The sequence below is a fragment of the Cucurbita moschata genome, unplaced genomic scaffold (genome assembly GCF_002738365.1).
Source record: "Cucurbita moschata cultivar Rifu unplaced genomic scaffold, Cmos_1.0 Cmo_Scf00040, whole genome shotgun sequence".
In the NCBI taxonomy this organism is placed as follows: Eukaryota; Viridiplantae; Streptophyta; class Magnoliopsida; order Cucurbitales; family Cucurbitaceae; genus Cucurbita; species Cucurbita moschata.
This window is the reverse complement of record NW_019268556.1, coordinates 1,817,002-1,842,443: the sequence shown is the minus strand read 5'-3', so window position 1 is coordinate 1,842,443 and position 25,442 is coordinate 1,817,002. Positions and strand designations below refer to the sequence as shown.

The 25,442-nt window shown below is 35.3% G+C and overlaps 1 long non-coding RNA gene across 1 annotated transcript in view; it reads right to left on the bottom strand.

Annotated features, from left to right (window-relative positions):
* LOC111432683 overlaps nt 1-5,829 on the bottom strand; it is a 7,300-nt gene extending 1,471 nt beyond the window's left edge. The window contains exons 1-2 of the long non-coding RNA XR_002708678.1: nt 5,819-5,829; nt 2,135-2,142 (exon numbers count right to left, since the gene is read on the bottom strand). This is a non-coding gene — a long non-coding RNA (uncharacterized LOC111432683). The remainder of the gene's footprint in view (nt 1-2,134; nt 2,143-5,818) is intronic.
* Nucleotides 5,830-25,442: the final 19,613 nt, after the last annotated feature.

Genomic DNA, 25,442 nt, shown 5'->3' with positions numbered 1-25,442 from the left:
AAAAAAAAAAAAAAAAAAAAAAAAAAAAAAAAAAAAAAAAAAAAAAAAAAAAAAACTATGACAACATGAAAAAACCAACTGTCCTCCTTAAAACAATTACAAATGTGACTTAAAAGCAATTAAAAATTACAAATGTGACTTAAACGCAATTATAAATGTATCAGTTGCTAGTGGAGGTAAAGAAGGAGCTAAGCAAAATCATGTGTTTGAATGGATGCCTTAGTTTTGAATCATAATAACCTATTATTATTTAATTTATCAAGATTGAAAAAATAGAATTATAATAAATTTTATTAATTTATATATAGTTTGAGAAATTTTATTAATTTAAATATAGTTTGATTTTAGAGAATTTTGCAAACTAATTTAATGATGTATTAGTGACATTCTGTATTAATGCAGGGATAAATTTATTGGGTATAGTCTTTGAGTAGTTTGAAACCGTGTTTCATTCAATTTCAAAAATATCATTCTTTAATTAAATTAAATATGAGAAAAGAAGATAGGAAAATCATTCCATTTAAGAAACAAATATAGAAATAATGAATTTGTCTACAAAATAGTGATTCAATTTGGCTTAAGTTTAATAAACAAACCTCCATGTACATCAATGCTACTCTCATGCTTGTGTGCTACTTCCAACTGGTGTAATGGTTGTGGTTTGAGTGCTTCCAGTGGTTTGAGTGCTTCCAACTTGTGCAGCCTCCGGGGTTAGAGCACTGCTTTCAGCCGACGCAACCTCTGGGGTTAGAGCACTACTTTCAGTTGATGAAGCCTTCGGAGTTAGAGCCTCGGGAGTTTGAGCGATGCTTCCAAATGGTGCTACCACTAAAACTTCTGTGCTACTTCCAATTGGTGCAACAGTTGGTGCTTGTTTGTCATGTGATCCAAAGGCACGAAATGAAAATTGATGCTCGAGATTTACGACACCGGTTTCATCCCCAAAAGTGGCACCCACTTTCGCACAATATTGCCAAGCAATCACTAAGACAAAGGTGTGAAAGAGCTTGAAACCTTTGCCCATGTTCATTGTGGATTGTCTTGTTGTTGTAGGGCTACAAGCTCCTTTCACAAATGAGGAAGAGTAGCAACTGCTAAGGGGTGGGTGCTCAAATTTCTCTGATAATGTGAAGCCCTATATATAGTGAAAAGAACACAACATTTAAAAAGGCTCTTAAAATTTGTGGGTTTGAGAGTATTCCAAATATAGAATGTTTGAGTATTTCATTTCTAATTTCTAATTTCTCCCCCTTTGAAGGTCATTAAGGATAATTATATGTTTAAACAAAAACATACCATTGCTAATCTATGGCTAAGGTAAGAGTGCTTTGGAACTTTTATGTTTAATAAATTAATATTTTATTTTATTTCATGAACTTAATATTATTTTATAATATGGTAGAGATTTTCTTCTCTATGAATGGTACTTGATTGGATTATTTGTCTCATTCATACAACTCATTTATAGCATGAGGAATAAGGTTGTTGCCACTTTTTGTGTTTAGAGACCAAGTTTGTGATAGTGATAAATAGTAAGGTTATTGTAATTCTGTGTAGTTTTGACACCAGGTTTGAGATAGTGAAAAACAAGTTTGTCGCCACTCTTTGTAATTCTAAGACCATGAGAAACAATCTTGTAGTTTGAAGATTATGAGGAGCGGTAAGGTTTTCTCTACTCTTTGTAGTTTTGAGAACTTGTTTGAGACTATGAGAGAGAATAAGGTTATTGTCATTTCTAAATCTAAAATCATGAGAAATAATGAGGTTGGCACCACTCTTCATAATTTTGAGATCATGAGAAACAACAATGTAGCTGTGTAGCTAATTTGTACATGCTACATACCATGCCAAGTAGGTGAAACATGAGCATGATAAGGGTTCAGGTTATGCACTATACGACATTATTTTATGACTAATGATCAATATCGTACGGTTGGATGTTGTGACATTGTAGGGATGATTAAGAGACTTGCTAAGAGTATTTGCATGGTCTTGCCGGGGGTCACTTCCTCACATTTGACCTAAGGACTACATGGACGGTTAAATGATAACCTAGTGCATGATGCCTCTTGTAGGTCAAGTACCTTAGGATCGTAAGTGGCGATTAGAGGTCTAGACCTTAGTGCTCCAAAACGAAGAAAACTCAAGAAATTAGTACAAAGTGTCTTGGAAGATATTCTTCATTTAAGTATCTTATATGCACTAAGAACTTAATAGTATAATATCATCACTAGCCTAGTAAGGTCAAGTTCAATAATATTATGAGCCAATTGTATATTCATTTTATGAAAATAGTTTAGGTATTTTAAGGTGCGAACCGCCCGGGGATTCACGCTTGCACGTGTGGGTCGTGTGTAGGGAAGTACTACACATCCAATGTTGTCTAGACTGGATGCCTCCCGATGATGGTTTTATCATAGGTCCCTAAAGCATAAATTGCATGGGGTTTGCATTTTTCAATCCGATTAGTGGAGTCACTTACAAAGTATTTCTTAAAATACTCAAGCTGTGTGCGTAAAGACAAGACACCCTTATATGGATGACAACGGCATTGTAATCAAAGACCAAGGCACATGCATATGCCTGTAGCATTTTAAATTGTTAGACTTAGATTAGTATAGGTCACTTTGAATTTAATGTTTTACTTTATTTATTATTGTTGTTTTATCATATTTTTTAATTATGTTTTCAAACATGTAAGACAATGGTAGTGTTTTTAAGTTCATGTTAAATTTTAAGATGAAGTTTATCATTTACAATGACATTTTAAAGGTTTGATTTTGCATAAAAAGCATATAATATGACGACGGTAGCGACTTTACATTCTTCATTTTTTTTCAAGCAACTTTTGACCATGACGTTTCATTTATTCTAGTGTCATTTGTTTTAAATTGTACAAAATATTTCAAAATTTGGTATTATATTTTATTTTACTCTTATTTTATTTTCTTCCCTTTGGCCTTTTTTTAAAGTGTATTCTACCTTTGAAACCTTAAAAATTGAGTCGGATGTAAGAGCCATAATACACTCGTGTTTTAGTATTGTTTTAACATTTAAATCCATTAGCATTGTTTTTGTATTTGAATTTAGTGAGGAATGGTTTTACATTGTTCCTTAGAATTCCAGATAAATAACGATTTGATCTTGTTTATAATGTAAGGACGTTACAATTGTTATAAAAATAATATTTTCTATTATGAATAGATGAAGTCTAAATTATATTTATGGATCGAACATCCATGATGTTTTATATCTTTATAATATAATAATGATAAAAGTAGACAGTTAAAAAGTAGTTTTCGTTGAAAACAACTCTACGTGAAAAAATAGTTTACACTCTTCCTCAACATCAATCGAGAAGAGATTATAAGACACTATGTACAAACTACTGCATTCTATACTTTGTATTTCTATGTTGGATTAAAACTAGATAAGATGGAGGCATATTTATATTACCACTAGATAATTTAGGTAAAAATACTCAATATTTTTATTAAACTTTTTCCTAAAATATTTGGATATCTTTATTGGTGTTGACTCTATTAGAGTAGTGATGATATTTCAACAGTTTTGTATTGTAAATACCCAAGTATACCGCTAGTAGATATATTGTCCTCTTCTTTCGGCTTTCTCTCAAAGCTTTAAAACACGTCAGTTAAGGAATGGTTTCCACACCCTTATAAAGGGTGTCTCGTTCTCCTCCCCAACCAATGTGGGATATCGTATACATTGACTTTATACTTTTAATATTTGGAGCCGACCATTTAAAAAAGAAAAAAAATCTTGAATCGCGAATATGATAACGTTTTTTAATTAAAAGCAAATCAAAAGAAGAAAAAATGGCCAATATTTGTGGCATAGAGAGCACAACAAAAAGACATTTTATTTCAATTGGGTCAATTGTTAGGGAATATGAACCACATAAAATGCTAAAGTGTTAGCAAAATAAGGTTCTTATTGATGATATTAAAGCAACCTTAACCAAAAACCATGCACAAACATTGGAACAAAAAAGTTATTAATATTCCTACTTTTTGTAATTTTCTATACATTTGAATTCTCCACTAACATTGGAACGAAGCCTTTGTAAGTTAACAACTTTTGACTTGTCATCAAACTACCAAACTTGTTCCCCAACGCCTCCAGTTTAAAAAAACAAAGACTTGATAGTCTTGAGGAAAGTTGAAAGAGCCACCAATCAAATAGGAGATTCCAAGCAATCTTGTCGATGTGCTTTTTTCTTATTTTTGTTGTACTTAATTTCTTTTTATTTAATTAATCTCCCAACTAATGCCCGCGGTCTATTGTTCTTCAAACGTCACTACGGACAGTTAGCTCGACTATGATGGGTCCAGAGGTGCAAACTGATAGGGGATCACACTCACACGTGTGAGTCGTGTGTAGGGAAGTACTACACATCCAAATTTATCTAGATTGGAGGCCACCCTTATGATGGTTTTAATAATAGGTCCCTAATCGTGAGTTCCATGTGTTCATCTTCCCTAACCCCCAATCATGGCGTCAGTTACTAAGTATTTCTTAAAATACTCAAGTCGTGTACTACTTCTATTTCATGTAAATTCACGATAACTCGTGGATGCTAGAATTCTATTCCGAAATAAATTGGATATGCATTTACTTTATAACACACGACCCAAATATAAACATACGAATTCATCGAGCGAGTATCATTTGTTCTTAGGCTTAACTATGGGCATATACGTAGTCACACATACCAAAACCATGAAAAATAAAGGGACACACAATAATATAATAAAATTGACGAATGACTGAAATGAAAACGTAACATGCATGAGGTCCCACAGAGTAATAAAATCTTCAATTGATAGTTCGTTGCTAGATCAAATTTTGTGTTGACGAGCACCGTCAAAGAATCGTAAATGAAATGCAAGGAAGAAAGAAGAATGTAAAGCAACAGAGGAGAAAGGAGTGGAGCATTTTTGGTATCAAAGTATGAAAACTAATTAAGCCCCACAAACCATCATTTAAATCATCCCTTAAAGATCATTTCATTTTGCATTATCTCCTTATTTGTCACCATATTACATTATTCATAGCACCATGGGAGCGAAATGCTTCAAATCCAAAGCTCAAAGTGCTACAAAAAGAAGCTTTTACGACGATGAGGAGTCGAGGCCAAAGAAAGGTTGGCGGAGCGACCAATACCCTAACTGTCCGATTGCCGATCATCATAGCGAGGAAATAGCCACAAATTTTATAAATGAATTTTACAAGAAACGTCACTTAGGAAGGTTTGTCAACCCTACATTACTTATGTTTCTTTCTAAATTTAATGTTTTTATCGTAACTTGTTTCAAATGCTCTACTAATTTTCTATAAATGAATACCAAATATAATTGACTAATAAGAAATTATATATATTTAAATTATGTCTCTATTATGAAATTAGATGTAAGATATAAAGTTAGATGTAATGGTTAGTATTTTTTTCCTTATTTTGATCAATAGTATATTTTATCTTATTTTTAAAAATTAGTTTGGATAATATTTTGTCTTATTTTTAGGATTTAGTCAGAGGTTGTGAATATTAATGAAGTTTGGACTTACGAAAGATTGGATTTTCAATCCGAGTTCTATGTCTCATTCTTAACATGGTATCAGCAAGATTGGACTTTCAATCTCAGTTCTGTTTCTCATTCTTAACATGATATCAACGGGAGTAGGAAAAGAGGAAGAACAGAAAAAGAGTGACAAAGATCGGAATATAGGGATGAATTGGAATCATCTTCGAAATTGGGATCACCCTCCACAAGATATATTATCTTTTTAAGCCCACATCTCAAAAGTTTTTATTTGTAGTCTTATAATGATTGCCCTGATTCTCACCTCAAATCATCAATATTTTTTCTCTCAGCAATAAAATCAACAACATATTCTAATTAAATTAAAGTTCTCCTGTGATCAGCCGAAACAGCTGTATAAATAGCTTTACAATGCAACTGCAAACTGAAACAGCTGTATAAATAGAGCATTACAAAGCAACTGAAAAGAGAAAGTTAGCAAATAAACAGTGACAGCTAACTAACGAATCAAATCAAATTACAACTTAAGCAAGAGTATCACAAGCTAAATCTTTTAACATCCTCCCTTGAACTGAATGCTAACAACATTAGTTTATACTTGACCATAATCAAACTATTAACATATCACGCATCTTTAGAAAAACATCAAGTTTTAGGTTTGGTCATGATGTCTTAAATTTCCAAGTATAGTTTCTTTGGATGTTTTCTATTTCTGCATCCCTAGCTTTCCTCTATTTAGAGCTTTAGAGGCTAGTGTGTAATGAATAGGATCACCTCCTGGAAAAAAGTCTCGATATGTAATATTTTCGTCTTCAGAAAAACCTTCACCATTTTCATAATCATCCATCCATCTTGGTGGCTTCCTAATTCGTTCTTCAGCATCAGCAAATGAGTGTTCTTGTGCTGACTCACATGAATCATCATTGTGTGCTTCATCCTCCGAGCTTTCAACTTCATTGCAGGTATCATTGCTCAATTCTAGATCAACTGTAACATCTTCTTGATGTGTTTTATGCCAATCTCAGCCATTTTCGTCCTCAAACTTCACATCTTTGAGGATACTTTAAGGACTGGCAATCCTTGCACCATGTCCTTCTCTTGAAGTGTCTTCAGTCCTCCATAACTTAGATGCCCATATCGACAATCCCATGTTCTTGCGGGATCTTCTGTAATAGCATTGAAGCAAGATTGTTCCTTTGGTAGAGATTGAAAAAATAGAGTAAACATTATTTGATATTATTAAAGTCTTTACAATCAACCCTCTCTTAAGATGATAAATTCTACATCCTTCTTTTTGTATAAGAAATGCAAGACCTTTTTCTTGCCGCTATCCAATGCTCAGCAAGTTATCTTTCAAGTTTGGTACATAAAATACCTCGGTGATTACTTGCACAGTCACATTTACTTTAAACTTTACATTTCTTTTGCCCATCACAACTAAGGTTGAGTTGTCACCTAGCTTCACTAGTTTGGTTATCTGTTCACTAAGGCTAGTGGACTTGTTTGTTGGCATTCAATATTGCAGTCTACTATTGCATTGTATACCACTGAAGCAAAGTACATGACACTTACGAAAACTTTTCAAGAATCAATGGATGCATGGTTTTATTGATGACTTAGGTATTGCTCAAGAACTCATAGAAGTGTTTTGTGATAGCTAGAGTGCTATTTGTTTATCAAAGAACCAAATCCATCATGTTCGTACCAAGCATATTGATATTCGATTTCATTTTATTCGAGAAATTATCAATGAATGAGACATTCGTTTATTGAAAATTGGAATTAGTGATAATCCTACGGATATGTTGATAAAGGTGTTTGCTCATGAAAAGTTCTGACATTGCTTAGATCTAATCAATGTTGGACAAAAGAAGTAGTTTGTTGATGTGGTGGCAGTCAAACCAGTTATCTGCTTGGAAATCTTCTAACAATGTGGAGATTGTTCTGAATTGTCACGAAGAATCAGTTCCAAAATCCTGAACATTTTTTTGTTAATTCCCTTCCTCTATTCCAGCACCTATTAGGATTCATTTGGTAAATCTTCCATATGATACATTCCCGCACATTGATACATGAAATAATATGATTCATGTATGAACATTAATGTTTCTATACCTATGTAAAGGATTGTATTGGATGGTTGAGAGACATGGAGATTGAGTACTATTTTGTATTTACCTCGTGGCATTTGATCGAAATATTTTGAAACAAGTAAAAAAAGGAAAGGAGAAACTTGAGGAGAGATCTTTTGGAACAAAGTAACCTTAAGCACTTGACTTTTCAATTCTCTTTGTTGTTGTATTAGTGAAATGAGCATACATCTTATTAGTTTTTATAGTAAAGAAAGCACAAACTAGCTTTCTAAACTTTCTCCAGAAGTTAAGAACCACTAAGAAACTAAACTTTCTCCAGAAGTTAAGAACCACTAAGAATCTTTCTAATTAAAGCACAAAATTTGGTCCACAATTTGGCAACTACTAGCAATTCTCCTATAGTTGCTCCATAAGTTAATAACTTATTCTACTAAGTCTACTAACAATTCTCCCAAGTTACTCCATAAGTTAATAACTTGTTATACTAAGTCTATTAACAAATCTCTTAAAGTTACTACATAAGTTAGTGAGTTGTTCTGCTAGCTCAAGTTTATTAGCTCATAATCTCCTCCGTAAACTTGATTTGTTCGAGATTCTTCACTCCCAGAAATTCCCGCATCTCTGCAAACTTAACCCTTCTTAGACCCTTGGTTAGAATATATGCATGTTGCTCTCTAATGCATACGAACTCTACAACGATTTCTCTTCTCTCAACACTCTCACGGATGAAGTGGAAGCAAGTATCAATGTGTTTGCTGCATCCGTGAAATATTGGATTCTTTATCAGTGCAATCGCAGAGATATGTTGACATAAAGAGTTACCGGTTTTAGTTTCCTTCAAGTCACTTCGCTCAACAAATTTCTCAGCCACAACGCTTAACATTATGCAATAATTGTTGCCATTAACTCGACCTTGCTGTCTTAACATGTGCAATACAACTAAAGACTCTTAGGTACTTGAAGTGAGGTGTCTTTCCAAACAATGCTACGTAGGGAGTGCGACTGTCCAACGCCTTTGTTGGTAAACGTTTTAGAAGATAAATCGCATGTCGTATTGCCTCGCCCCAGAAAATCATCAAGACTTCTACGCTCTAGTGTAAGCTTCTTGCAGTGTTCATTATGGTGTGATTTCTTTGTTCGACCACACCGTTTTGTTGTGGAGTGTACTGTGCAGTGAGGTGACGCTTGACTCTTCTTTTTCCCAAAAATTTGAGAAATTTTGGGATAAGCGCCACCTCGAGTAGTGCACAAGGTTTTCAACTTGTGATTTGACCCATTTTCAATGAGTCTTTTGAACTTCTTGAACCACATATTGCCTCTTCTTCCTCTTTGAGCATGTACATCCACACCCAACAGCTAAAATTGTCAACAAGTAAGAGAAAATACTTGTTATCAGTAAGAGAAAATACTTGTTACAAGTAATCGATGATGGGGTGATCGGGCTACACTTGCATGAACCAGTTGCAGTGGTTGCTTAGCACGATTTAGCACCAGATATCCGGAGGTGTGGAAAGAGCTGGGTTTGAGCTGAAAATGACAATCTTGCTTGTTTAGAGACTAGGCAACTTTCAGATAGTTGATTCGGGTGTATGATTTCGGGTAGCCACGTAGCCATCTTCTTCTCTCTCATCATTTTGATTGCCTGAAAGTTCACGTGTCCAAGTCTTGCATGTCATAGTCAAGCTAGGTTTACAAATGTCGTCAATAGAGAGGTGGGCAGGCTAGTCTCCAATTGTATCTTGTACCGGCGGCTATGCCCTCATTTTACATTCATTAACGAAGTTTCGTTTCTGTCAAACATCTTGAGGAACGAGCCAGCTAACTTCACTTTGCTTCCTTCTTCTGTCATCTGACCAAGAATGATAATATTACTCTTCAAGCTTGGGATAAAATATACCTTGGTTAGTAGACGTTGGTCGTCGTTCTTGCACGAGAATAAGATGGGTCCTTTGCCTTGGATATATGCAATTCAACCATCACCAAACTTCACATTTTCAATGACTTTTTCATCAATCTCCTTGAACTTTGTTCGATCTACGGTCATGTGGTTGCTTGCTTCGTTGTCAAGGTACCAATTGTTGATCTCCACTTGGTCTACTACTTTTGTGAGAATGACCATAACCTTCTCTTCGTTGAGCATCAATAGGTTGGGCATCTTATCAGCCAACATTAATGCAAGCTCTCGCTTCTTCTTGCGACAATCTACCACATAGTGCCCACATGTTGCACAAGAGTAACACTTGATCATACTCTTGTCCGTCTAGGGGTTGACATTGTCATGAGTTTGTAGGGTAATGTCCCGACCTCCTCTGTTAGATAAAAGCCTGCGGTTTTCTTTATTTGGTTTTTTTTTCATGTTTTCCTTAAAATTAGTTAGTTGAATCTTGTTTTTAGGCCATCTGAATTGACGCACACACCTACAATGGAATAGCTTCTTTTTAGCTAGGGATTTGGGCAATCTTTGGGCGCAAGATTTGTTAGCCACTTCGGCCATTTTTAGAATTTAGTTTATTTTAAATAGTCTAATTAATTGAAAAACATTCATACCGTGTTTTTCAGCAAAGTCAAATCCCAAGCTTTTGTTCTCTTCGTTCTTTTCTTACGCCAACAAATTTTCTTCGGCTGTTTTTCCTCCGTCGACGATTTCCTCTCACCAACATCGATTTCCTCGGTGAAAAGACATCATCCTCTGCCACCACGTATGCGGACACGTTCACGACCTCTATTTTCCTTGTTATGGCTGCCACATCCCTTAGTACTTGAAGAAGTAAAGTCAACCACATCATTTTTTTTCGTCTGTGCGAGCCACTCCTCATGTATGAGTAAGAAGTGTTTCTTCTCCTCTTTGTCTTCATAGCCACGAATGTTAAGATCACTCAACAACGGACACAGTCGATCAAGATGAACATAGAGAACAAGAGACAGAAAATTCAAGGAGGAATATTGGCTGAAGGTTTTATTGATGATTTCAGGTATGTACACTAAGAGAGAATACAGAGAATGAAGAAAGTAAATTTTGTGAGTGGGGTAGTTGTTGAGATCTCTATCATATATTTATGAAATATCTACTATATCTCTACCCGATCTTTTACTATAAATAGGCATCGGGCTCCATATCCCAACAATCTCCCACTTCGAGATTGATTCAATGAACCAAGAATTTCATTCTTAATCTGCACCATACCACTTGAGGCTTTGCACAACCTCAATGTTCCAACATCAATACAACATGTTTGTTGAATTTTTTGCACCCTCTATCTACTCCAAACACATCACCATCTTCCACTAACCTCCAAGTGAAATGGTATCGTCTTCTGTGTTCTGTCTTTGAATGATAAACCGGGTTGCTCACCAACTGCATGACACTCTAACTATCTACCTGAAGAATGTTCTCGCGCTGCTTCTTGCCTAATTCTTCTGGATAGTCTGTCATCCATATCATCTCCTTTTCAGCTTCAACTATTGCCACGTACTCAGCCTCAGCAGATGAAAGAGCAACGCTTTTCTAAAGCCTAAACATCCCATCATCCATTGCTTGCTCCCACCTGGTTGTATCCTCCAACTGTAGGGTCTTAGCAACAGTCTTAGGAGTTTATGATGGCTTTGGATGATCTTTTCAACACCTACTCAGGTGTCACTCGTTCCGCTTTTGGTTCCTTAGCAACAGTCTCAGGAGTTTCTTGAGTATTCGCTGCAACATCACTAGGTGTATCTTTCAGCAACTCAACCTCAACTCCCACTTGCTTCACTTCTAGTTCCTCAGCAACAATATCAGGAGTTTCTTGAGTATTTGCTACAACATCAGTAGGTGAATCTTTCAGCAACTCAACCTCAACTCCCACTTGCTTCACTTCTAGTTCCTCAGCAACAATATCAGGAGTTTCTTGAGTATTTGCTACAACATCAGTAGGTGAATCTTTTAGCAACTCAACCTCAACTCCCATTTACTTCATTGTCCCAGTACTTTTCTTCAATTCTCTAATAGTCTTTGTGAAGCTAACTCGTTTCTCTTTGTTCATAATGTAGTTCTCACAAAGACTCATATCAACAAATTTCAAACCTTCCAAAACTCCTTCTGCAGTCAACATCTTCATTCCTTTAACACTCATATGTCCAAGTCTATTATGCCATAGACTTAATTTGAAGCACTCTCAGCAACAGCAGCTACGTTCATACACCCTGCAGTGGTGTATAAGGTTCCAGATTTTGTGCCACGTGCTACCACCATAGTACCCTACACAATCTTCCACGAACTCTTCCCAAACTTTGTTGCATAACCTGTGCTATCCAACTGACCAATAGAGATCATGTTCTTCTTGAGACTAGGAATATATCTGACATTCTTTAATGTCCACTGATTTCTTGTCAGAGTTTTTATGCAGGCATCTTCTTTTCCTTCAATCTTCAAATCTTTGTTGTTGGCGAGATACACCTTCTCGAAACTTCCAGACTTGAATTTTCAAAACAACTCTTTGTTTGGAGATTTAAGAAAAGATACACTTGTATCCAAAATTTAGGATTCAATCAAACTGTCCATGCTGAGAATTAGAGCATCCTTAATGTCTTCTGCTGAATTTATAGAATCGTCATCCTCTGATTTATGATTCAACTTCCTCTTTTATCTTGTACAATCTATCCGAAAGTGACATTTTTCTTCACAACACCAACACTTTATGTTTGGTTTATTTGGAGATTTTTTTCGATTCTTTGATTTTGATCGCCCATTGTTTGGGCCCTTTAATTTACTTCTTCCCCTTCGATCAACATTGAGAGCATTACTTGATGAATCTTCGATTTCCCGTTTTTGAATACTATTGTTGAGAACTACATCTCGAATTTCATCGAACTTCAGTTTATCAAATCCTCGTGAACTGCTGATTGCGGCAACGACAGTATCCCACGACTCGGGTAAAGATGACATCAAAATCAATGCTTTAATTTCATCATCAAAATTAATTTCCACCAAACTCGATTAACTTACAATCAAATTGAATTGATTTATATGATTAGCAACAGATCCACCTTCAGACATTTGTAGATTGAACAACCTCCGCATCAAATATACCTTATTCATAGCCGATGGTTTCTCGTACATATTCGGCAGCGCCTTCAACAAATCTCACATTGTCTTTTCCTTGATGATGTTGAATGCCACATTTCTGGACAACGTCAACCGGGTCAACCCTAGAGCCTGACGATCCTTGAGCTTCCATTGCTCCGTGGTCATGGTATCCGGCTTCATCCCAACAGGGGTTCATGAAGATCTTTTTGGTACATACAATCTTTAATCTGCATCTTCCAGAAACTTAAATCGGATCCATCAAACTTTTCAATTCCAATCTTTGAACTTTCCATCTTCACAGATTGTGGTGAATCTCGCCTCACTCTGATACCAGTTGTTAGGATCGCTCAACAACGTACACACTCGATCAAGATGAACACAAAGGATAGAAGAGAGAAAATTCAAGGAGAAATATTGATGACTTCAAGTATGTAACCAATAGAGAATATAGGGAATGAAAAAGTACATTTTGAAAGCAATAACTAATGAGGTATATATATGGTTTCCATTTACTAAATATAGCTTTTCTACCATATCTTTTAGTATAAATAAACATGTCTCCATATCCCAACAACGAAGTCTCTCCTCATGTACCTTAATAGGACCAACGATCTCCTCAACAATAACATTTTAGGAGTTTAATTTGCTTTTAGCACGAAAGGATTACAACAATATAATAGCTTTTGCACTACTTTTGAACATCATGGGTCTCTCGATATATAATCTTACAAATTTATTATAGCGTCTACCTCAAATTAGAGCTCACATGGTTTTAACTTATACTCCATTGATCTTCCACACACTTCTCATTGATTGTTAAGAATGAGAAATAGAAATAGAATTGGAATCAAAGTATGTATTCTCATTGATATTCCTAACCTTTAATTAGGATACAAGCTACCAACTAATACCTACAAATAAGAAAATATAAACTAATTAAATATTGAGAATAATAAAATATACTATAAATGAAAGAATATTAAGATATATTCCATAAATAATGTATACTCCAAATATTATATCTCAACACTCTCCCTCAAGTTGAAGAGTGTATGTTAATCACATCCAACTTGTCTTTACGAGTGTAGGTCAATAAAACCCAAGTTGTCTTTACAAGTATAGGTCAATAAAACCCAAGTTGTCTTTACAAGTATAGGTCAATAACATCCAAGTTGTCTTTACAAGTATAGGTCAATAACACTTTTGTCTTCCCAGTAGTGAAAATAGAGTGTAGGTCAATAACACTCAACTTGTCTTTGAGAAGAGAGTATAGGTCAATAACACTTTTTTCTTCCCAGTTGTGAAAATAGAGTATAGGTCAATATCACTCAACTTGTCTTTGAGAAGAGAGTGTAGGTCAGTAACACTTTTGTCTTCCTAGTGAAAATAAAGAGTGTAGGTCAATAACACTCAACTTGTATTTGAGAATGACACCAAGATCGGTGCTCTGGATCACTTGAGAGGTTGTGAAAGAAAATACTAACATCTTGAATATGCCACCTTTGAGCTTGGTGAGAAATTTGAAGATACTTATCACGATCAAACTTATCACGATAGATGATAGGCGGCTATAAAGGCTTCATTGATTGAGTTAGGGTTTGGCTTTGACTTTGATACCAAACCCTAACTCAAGAAGAAATTTTGATATTTAAGAATACAAATATCGATGCTCTGATAACATGTTAAGAATGGAAAATAGAAATAGAATTGGAATTAAATGTATGTATTTTTATTGATATTCATAACAATAGTAGACTCCTAGCTCACGACTTTGTATTCCAAGAGTGTGAGAAGTGTGGGTCTAAAATTGTGCTTCAAGAAGCTGCGGAGAGCATGACAACATTGTTGCAAGACATAGAGTGCTACACCTTCTCATAGTGTTTAAATGTTGGAAGTATCTTCTTAAGGCTAACGTCGCGAACCTTTCAACAAAAAAATATGCACAGAACAGTCCCTCGATGCTAATTTTCATAGCATCAAAATGTTACGAGACATTATCACAATGTCAAAACATTAGGAGACATTGTCATAATGCTCCCGTGCTTTTTCTATATAAAAAGATCGGTTACTCTATTAGTCATTAATTATATGGCTACAGCATGAACAAATTTTTAAAATGCAAAATCTAAAAAATTCATTGAATACATCTTAAAATTAGATTTAAGATTATTTATGTATCGCCATAATGATAATACATATATTAAGCATATTCGTTATTTAATAGTTGGTATATGTACGGTCATAGATAATGTTTCAAAAAGTCTAAGACCATCTATATAGATCTCTTCCTTGACAAAATAAAAGAGAATTTATTTAATCCCACATCGGTTGAAGAGGTGAACGAAGCATTTCTTATAAAGATGTGAAAATCTCTCCCTAATAAACGCGTTTTAAAATCGTGAGGTTGATGTCATAAGTAACCGGCAAAACGGACAATATCCCTTATGTAAAATTGTACATTGCTCCAAAATACTTTGTTTTTTTAGTGTGGCCCTTTTATTTTAAAACTTTCTTGTGAATTTTATGAGTAGTTGTGAGGAAGTAACATTTCTTTGATTCATTTTAGAGGGCAATATTTCTTTGTCCTTGTGTGAAATGGAGGGTATATATTCATAGTTGTAACTCAAGTTATTGGGTCATGGGACAAGTAGCTTTTGTTGGGCTTCTTAAAGGTTTTGTAGTGTAAGTGTGAGTCCAATTGTAATCTATGATATAGTAGAACTTCGAGTGGTTGAAGACTCAAAGTAATCCCAAGTTTTAACATATTGGTGTGACAAACCACTATTAACGAGTTGATGGAAGCCAAAGAAGAAGCATCATTGTGCCAACCGTTTCACTAATAACCTTTCTATTGCCTTATTTATTTATTTTATATATTTTTTTTTTTTTGACTACCTTAGTTGAATTTATTTCATCATGCCTTCATTTCTAGTTCTACAATCTTTGTATGCAAGAACGAGCTAAACTTACATTCAAGTCGGAGTGAGGTACTTTTTGTATAACAATTTCCTCGAGTTAGCATAACATTTCGTAATGTATTCTTTGAATCTTCTTCTTGAAAGTTTTGATTTCAATTCCTTGTGTCGATTTAGCCAACCATTAACATGTAGTAGCATGCTTTAGGCGTTAGAAGAGTCAAGACGTGTGAAAAAATTTAAGGGGAGCACAAGTGTAATACTAGGAGAAAGGTATTCGATGAATCTGTGAGATTCAACATCGGTTGGGGAGGAGAACTTAACATCTTTATAAGAATGTGGAAACCTCTTCCTAGCTGATACGTTTTAAAAATCTTGAGAGGAAGCTCAAAAGAGAAAGCCCAAATATGACAATATTTGCTAGCGGTGGGCTTGAACTTTTACAAAATGTATTAGAGCCAGACACCGGGCAATATGCAGTGAGGAGGCTGAGCCCCAAAGGGGGTGGAAATGAAGCAGTGTATCAACAAGGACATTAGGCCCCAAAGGGGGTGGATTGGGAAGTCCCACATCGATCGGAGAAGTGAATGAGTGTCATCGAGGATGCTGGGTACCAAAAGGGGGTGGATTGTGAGATTTTACATCGGTTGGTGACAGTTGAAGAGGAGAACTTAACATTCTATACAAGGGTGTAGAAACTTCTCCGTTTTAAAAACCTTGAGTGGAAGCCAAGCCCAAAAGGGAAAGTCCAAAGAGAACAGTATCTGTTAACAGTGGGCTTGGTTCAATACAAAAAAAGTGTATTATAGAAACTAAGCATAGCGTGTTGATCCTTCGTATCAGTTTATTCTATTTTCTCTCAGGTTAACGAGACTTCTTTAAATGCATGAATTAAGATAATCTAAAAGAGCAATACTAGAATAGATTTGACGTTAACGAATTTGTATAAACAGAGTGTTTTACATATTCTCCACTAATTTTTTCATCTTTTCAATTCAAATCTTGAACAGAAACGTCACAAATAATTATTCTAGAGAACGAAAAGTGACCTACTATCATTGTGGAAGTTTATTGTTCTTGATTAGTTGTTGCTAACGAAAGGTGGGCGGCTTCCCTATCTACGCTCATCCACACAACAGTCATATCTTTCTGACATAAAAAGGACAAGAAAAAGAAGTTTATGCAGGCAGAACCTTATATTCTTGTACGCAACAAGATTATCCTCGTCTCATTCATGAACAAGACCATTCCCTCGTATCAATGTTTATTCTCTCTTCCTCGTTCAAACATGTGGCCTTCAGGTTTCTGTTTTTCTTTCTTTTTGATTCTAGCGCTTTATAGCTGTAATAATTTGGTTTTCTTATTTCTTTTCATTTACAATCCTCCAAGATTATGAATTTCTCCCACGTCCATCGCTAGCAAATATTATTTGCTTTGTTCGTTGCATATCGTCGTCATCATGACACAAGCCCACCGCTAACAAATATTGTCCGTTTTAGCTTGTTATGTATCGTCGTCAGTCTCATAGATTTTAAAACAAAATTGTTAGGGAGAGACTTTGGCTCGTTACGTATCGTCATCAGCATGATCCAAGCCACCGCTAAGAAAAATTATCCTCTTTGGCCCGTTACGTATCATCGTCAGCCTCACGACTTTTAAACACATCTGTTACGGAGAGATTTTGGCTCGTTACGTATCGTCGTCAGCATGACCCAAGCCCACCGCTAAAAAAAATTATCCGCTTTGGTCCGTTATGTATCACCGTCAGCCTCACGGCTTTTAAAACACATTTGTTAGGAAGAGGCTTTGGCACGTTACATATCATCGTTTGCATTACCCAAGTCCACTGATAACAAATAATATTTATTTTGGCCTGTTACATATCGTCGTCAGCCTCACGGCTTTTAAAACACGTTTGTTGGAGAGAGGTTTCCACTCCTTATAAATAATGTTTTGTTCCGTCTCCGACAAAGTTGGATCTCATAAATTTTTAAAAACTATTTGTGAGTTATTTAAGAATTCAATTTTTTATTGAAAAAAATGATACAAATTACAAAGAATTTCTTTAAAAAAAAGTGCAAAGAGAAAATTGTGTGAGAAGATTTTTTTTTTTTTTTTTCTTTTCTCCTTTTAATAGTTGTAATAAAATTTAGTATATAGAATATAGAAAATATATATAGCATGAATTAAAACATATAAAAATAAGTTAATACAAGTTGAGTACTCCCAATACAAGTTATTTATGTTTGACCCAAAATGGATTTGGAAACAAATTTGAACCTTATGTTACGACCACGAGTAAAAGAGGGATACATGAATGAAGCTTGCTAGATATAATGAGAGTAATTTTTGAAAATATGATGAAAATTGTCAGGGAACAAAACCATTTTTAAGCGTTTGTTAGCAATCATACGTATCAAAATCATTAAATGTGAACATTTGTCATGATTTGGTCAAAAAAATCGATCATAATTTAGTTCTTTAACCGTGTGTTTCAAATGACCTAATTAGATTTTCGATTATAAGCCCATGTATATAGTTCTATCAGACTCCTTATGTAGTGACACCTGATTAAAAGAGGGGTAGATGAATGAAGCTAACCACATCTGAATGAGAGTAATTTCGAGGACAAGACAACTAAGAAAGATCTCAAAAAATTGAAAGTTATTATTTATACCAAGAAGATGCACATTTCTTTTTTGTGGCTCAAACATAGAAAATATAAATTTAAACTTACTTTGTTTGGAAATTTTAGTACCATGAATGTGAGTGAGAACAACAAAAACTTGAAAGATCCAATGTTTGTCGGGAAGGATAGTAACTTGACCACATTGCAAGAGAATGTTAGGTTCATCCGATATTAAATACTAATCTAAATTCATTCCAAACATGGGTCGTTACATATGTAGCTTACAAAAATCTACTTATAGATTATAGCAATGTGAGAATCCCACATGGGTTGGGGAGGAGAACGAAACACCCTTTATAAGGGTGTGGAAACTTTTCCCTAGCAGACACGTTTTAAAAACCTTGAGGGGAAACCCGAAAGGGAAAGCCTAAAGAGAACAATATCTGCTAGCGGTGGAGGATCGTTACAAATGGTATCAGAGCCAGACACAGTAAGGATACTGGATCTTGAAGGGGGTAGATTTAGTGGGGGTCCCACATCAATTAGAGAAAGGAACGAGTGTTTCCTTAACAGACACGTGACTGAATGTTAGACATTCATAACTCTTTTAAACGTAAGATGGACTCACATTAGCTTAGATTATAACTCTATTTCCTAGAAAAAAAATGTCAACCACAAATTAAACTAAATTTTTTTAGTTTTAAAAAAATTCAACCAGATAAATCAATAGAACTTTTATATTTTGCACGGTGATCCAGAAAACGTCATATCTTTCTGAAAAAAAGAAAAAAAAAAGGTTTATGCAGTAACTTTTTATCTTGTACGGAACAAAAGCCACCCCCTGTATCGATGTTTATTCTCTTTCGAATCTTATCTTATTTTATCTATGTATTTCTAATGTAATTCTTGTTGAGATATGATTCAAATATTTAAACTACCAAGATTTTAGGAGATTATCAGTGGATTTGAATTTTTCTAGATTTCGATGATTTTCTATTTTTGGTTCAGTGTATAAGTTATAAATACTGGAATTGTGTAACCCTCTAAGCATTAAGTCAGTCGACAATAATAAAGCACTGCCGCTTTCATCTCTTTTATCTATTCTCATCTATTCCCATCTATTCCTATATCCCTTTTTCCAACAATTGTGGTATCAGAGCCAGGTTCGTTCGACACGAGGGCGAGTGATTATTTTCTTTCACAAAACAAAAATGGCAGTAGCTGGTTTTTCTTCCTCTACACCGTTGTTGCCAATCTTTAATGGTGAGAAATATGAGTGGTGGAGCATCAAGATGAAGACCTTGCTCAGATCGCAGGAGCTATGAGACTTGGTGGAGCACGGGTTTGCTGATGTATTAGAACCCACAATAGAAGAAAAAGAGAGACTAAGAAAAACCAAGAAAAACGATGCCAAGGCTCTATTCATTATTCAGCAAGCAGTTCATGAGACTATCTTTTCACGAATTGCAGCAGCAACCACATCAAAGCAGGCATGGTCAATTCTACAGAAGGAGTTTCTAGGAGATTCAAAGGTCATGACAGTGAAATTGCAATCTCTAAGACGTGATTTTGAAACTCTACTCATGACGAATGGCGAATCAATTGCTGATTTTTTGTCAAGATCAATGGCAATAGTCAGTCAGATGCGTACCTATGGAGAGAAAATTTCAAACGAAATAATTGTTGCAAAGGTGTTGAGAAGCTTGACTCCAAAGTTTGACCATGTGGTGGCCGCCATAGAAGAAGCTAAGAATCTATTCATACTCTTCCGTTGATGAACTGATGGGCTCGCTTCAGGCTCATGAGGCAAGAATCAATAGAGCATTAGAAAGGAACGAAAAAAAGGCACTACAAGTGAAGGAGACAACCAATAACGAAAGAGAAAATATTCATTTAGCAGGTAGAAGTCGTGGAAGAGGAGGATTTCGCAACTTCCATGGTAGTCGTGATAACAGGTGGAGAAGTGATGGACAGAGACAATTCAATGAACAAAGGAATGTCATACAATGTTACCATTGTAGAAGGTATGGGCACACAAAATCTGATTGTTGGTATAAAAATCAACGAACGAATTTTGCAGCAGAGAATGAAGAAGAAGAAGAAGAAAAGTTGTTGGTGGCGTGCATGGATACTAATCCGGAAAAAGGTAACTTATGGTTTGTTGATAGCAGATGCTCGAACCATATGACAGACACCAAATCCTTATTCAAAGAGCTTGATGAGACGCAAAAGATTAAGGTGTATCTTGGAAATACAAAAGAGATGCAAGTTGAAGGAAAAGGTACAGTGAAAGTCGAAACCAGTCACGGTAAGATAAAATAATTAGATAATGTTCTATTTGTACCTAATTTAGGGTACAATTTATTGAGTGTTGGACAATTGATGACCAGAGGACACTCAGTTCTATTTGATGATAACACATGTGTCATTATACATAAGAAATCATGCCATAAAGTTCAAATTGCCATGACTTCAAATAAGATGTTTCCACTTGATGTTTCTAACATGGAGGATTTTGCTCTTACTAGCATGAAAGATGATTCAACATTATGGCATCTCAGATATGGACATCTTCATATGAACGACCTGAAAATACTCAGGGATAAAGGTATGGTTTTTGGATTACCAAGAATTGACTCAATGAATTTATGTGAAGGATCCATTTATGGACAGAGACAATTCAATGAACAAAGGAATGTCATACAATGTTACCATTGTAGAAGGTATGGGCACACAAAATCTGATTGTTGGTATAAAAATCAACGAACGAATTTTGCAGCAGAGAATGAAGAAGAAGAAGAAGAAAAGTTGTTGGTGGCGTGCATGGATACTAATCCGGAAAAAGGTAACTTATGGTTTGTTGATAGCAGATGCTCGAACCATATGACAGACACCAAATCCTTATTCAAAGAGCTTGATGAGACGCAAAAGATTAAGGTGTATCTTGGAAATACAAAAGAGATGCAAGTTGAAGGAAAAGGTACAGTGAAAGTCGAAACCAGTCACGGTAAGATAAAATAATTAGATAATGTTCTATTTGTACCTAATTTAGGGTACAATTTATTGAGTGTTGGACAATTGATGACCAGAGTACACTCAGTTCTATTTGATGATAACACATGTGTCATTATACATAAGAAATCATGCCATAAAGTTCAAATTGCCATGACTTTAAATAAGATGTTTCCACTTGATGTTTCTAACATGGAGGATTTTGCTCTTACTAGCATGAAAGATGATAAATAAGATGTTTCCACTTGATGTTTCTAACATGGAGGATTTTGCTCTTACTAGCATGAAAGATGATTCAACATTATGGCATCTCAGATATGGACATCTTCATATGAATTGCTCTTACTAGCATGAAAGATGATTCAACATTATGGCATCTCAGATATGGACATCTTCATATGAACGACCTGAAAATACTCAGGGATAAAGGTATGGTTTTTGGATTACCAAGAATTGACTCAATAAATTTATGTGAAGGATCCATTTATGGCAAGTAGACTAGGAAGTCCTTTCCTGTTGGAAAAGCTAAAAGAGCTTCAAATTATCTAGAACTAATCCATGCTGATTTATGTGGGCCAATGCAAACGAAGTCCTTGGGTGGGAGTATATATTTTTTACTATTCATTGATGACTATAGTCGCATGAGCTGGGTTTACTTCCTACAACATAAGTTAGAAACTTTTCAGAAGTTCCAGATTTTTAAAGCTATGGTAGAGAACCAAAGTGGCTGTCACATTAAAGTTCTTCGCACAAATAGAGGTGGCGAGTTCATATCTAAAGAGTTCAATCTGTTTAGTGAAGAAGAGGGCATCCAAAGGGAATTAACAGCTCCCTACACTCCAGAACAAAATGGAATCGCTGAACGAAAAAATCGAACTATTGTGGAGATGGCAAGAAGTATGTTACAAGCAAGGAAACTTCCAAACCAATTTTGGGCAGAAGCCGTAGCAACATTTGTTTATCTATTAAACATTTCACCAACAAAGGCAGTTATGAATCGAACTCCTTATGAAGCATGGCATGGAAGGAAACCATCGGTAAGTCATTTACGAATCTTTGGTTGTGTTGCTTAAGCTTTGAAACATCCTCAAACTCGTCAAAGGCTTGATGAAAAATCTGAAAAATGCATTTTCATTGGCTACTGTACTCAATCAAAGGCATATAAACTATACAACCCCGTTGGTGAAAAGATTTTAGTTAGAAGGGATGTAATATTTAATGAAAATGTGAGTTGGGATTGGAGTAAAGAATAGGAGCAGCAAAAGATTACAGTTGAAGTTTCCCCAAATGAAGAGACAAGGGTCAACTCCAGTGCATCCACTGCAACACAAAGTGTGTCAAACTCATCATCTTCAGCATCACTGAACAACAATTCTTCTCTTGAAGAACTTTCGGATGAGACACCTCCAAGGAAGTATAAATCTTTAGCTGACATATATGCATCATGTCAGTTTGTTCTTACTATTTCAGATCCTATGAATTATGAAGAAGCAACTAAAAAAGATGGAAAGAAAGCCATGGCAGTAGAGATGCAGTCCGTTAAGAAAGATGGAACATGGGATATGGTTGACCCACCAAACGAAAAGTTTTATGGAGATTTACAAGAAGAGGAAGACAAAGAAACAAAGGTATACAAGCTGAGACAGACATTGTATGGGTTAAAGCAGACACACTTACCAAGGCTTTGCCAAAAGAAAAGTTTTGCTACTTGAGACGATTACTTGGCATTTGAAACTTTGAATCAAGGGGGAGTATTGATATATGATATGCAACTTTGAATCAAGGGGGAGTGTTAAGATATGATTCAAAGTATTCAAAATGAAGATATGATTCATAGTAGTTGAGATATGATTCAAATATTCAAACTACCAAGATTTTAGGAGATTTTAGGAGATTGTCAGTAGATTTGAATTTTTCTAGATTTCGATGATTTACTATTTCTGGTCGAGTGTATAAGCTATAAATACTGGAATTGTGTAACCCTCTAAGCATTAAGTCAGTAGACAATAATAAAGCACTGCAACTTTCATCTCTTTTATCTATTCCCATCTATTTCTATCTATTCCTATATCCTTTTTCCAACAAATCTTGTCTATTCTTATATATATATATATATATGAAGTTTTTTAAGTTGGATTATCTTATTTGTAATTCATGGAAGTCATCTCCAAATAAACTCTAACCATCATGAGTTTTTCATCCCGATGTCTCTAATTATATTTCTCCTTATGTCTTATCTCTTTTGTACTTCATATTCTTCGTCTAGACCGAGTGTATGAGTTTTGCTATCCTAACAAATGGTTTTAGATGGGGAGTTAAAAAGAACGAGATTGAGAAGATTGAAGGATCGACAGGTTGGATTAGTTTTTGGAAGATGCAGAATGAATATTATCTGTACTAAAAAGATCTTCACGAACCCTCGTCTGGAATGAAGTCGGATTTCATGAACATGAAGCAATAGAAACTCAAGGATTAAAGGCTCTAAAGTTCATCTAGTTGATGATGGTTTTCATGAGTACTCTCACTTGAGAACATTTAGTTGCATTGCATATGTTCATATTGATTTAGAGAAGAGAGACATGTTTGACGCTAAGGCTTTGAAGTGCTACTTCGTAAACTATGGTTATGACATGTTCAGATATAGCATTTCAGATTAAAAAATAGAACAATCGTGAAAAATTGTGACGTGACTTTTAATAAAAATGTCTTGTACCAAGGCAAAGAAAAAAAATGTTATGAGACTTCTAAGCAAGTGGGATTTGAGCTTAAGTTGCAGAAAAATTTCTCCACTCATGTTGGGAAAGAAACTCAATAAACTCCTGAGATTGATGCCAAAGAATTAGAGGGGGAGCAAATGACACTTGAGTATGTGCTACTGAGGAGATTATCTAGAAATATCAAAGAACCAGTTAGGTATTATACCTTCACCACACTATCTGTTGCTCACTAATGAACGAGAACCAGAGTTTTTTAATGAGGCCTACAAATGGAGGATTCGACAAAGTGAGAGAAAGTCATGGATGAGAAGATAAGCTCACTTGAAAAGAATAATACATGGATGTTGATTGAGTTACATCTTGAAAAGAGAGCTCAAGTGGGTGTTCAAAATTAAGGCTCAAGTAGATGACTAGAGGAGGTTCAATGTTCGATTAGTAGTTAAAGTGTAACGCCCCTAAATTTTCTTAAACCTAATTAGTGACGTCACTCATGCATACATAACTCATTAAGCGGAAGCTCATCATAAATAACCTTGAAAAACCACAATAGAATCTTTCATAAAGATTCATGAATCCAAAATAAACTTATCTCCGAAGATAAACCTTCAATAATTGAATTCAAAATAAATCTAAATAAAACAATACTCAATGCTATAACTTAAATCAGTCAAATAGATGTAAACTCCTAAAAATATCGTATCTCCAACTTCCATGGTGTCCTCGGCTCCACCGTCAACCATACATTGGCAACTTGCCTTTACCTGAAAAATGTAGGTAGCACATGACTTAGTATTTTATGAAATACTTAGTAAGTCACCCCATTGTTGGGTTTAGGAATGCAAACACATGCAACATATGAGCAGGACCTAACTTTTCATAAACTTTACATGGTCTTGGGCGCTTTTCTATTTTGGGTAGGATTGGATGTGTGGTACTCCTTCACACACATGGCCCATGTATGCGTACATGGACCCACCAGGCGGGTTCATGTACGTACCCCCTGGGCCTGGCTTGGTCAGGCACAACGTATTACACGTCACCGGACACCACAGAACAGAAAAGGGCCCACATGATATCATGGCGAACATAAATATCGTAATTCATTCTTTCGTATCATAATGGGGAAGAATCTCGATACACGTGATATACATATATGCATGAGATCCCTTAACATGTCTAACATGGCATTACATAAGTAGTGCTAACATCGCATTTACGTTTCCTACATCACATGACATCTCACATGACTTACATTACACAACATATTACATAACATGAAAGTACATTCCAGTTGCATAAACATCTCATGACATGACTCTATAATACTACGTGTATCCATGGCATCAATCAACATTTTCATGGCATATATTACTAACATATCATTCATAACTTCACATAACATAAACAATCAATAGTGAACATAAACCATTACGTTGCATAGCATAAACAG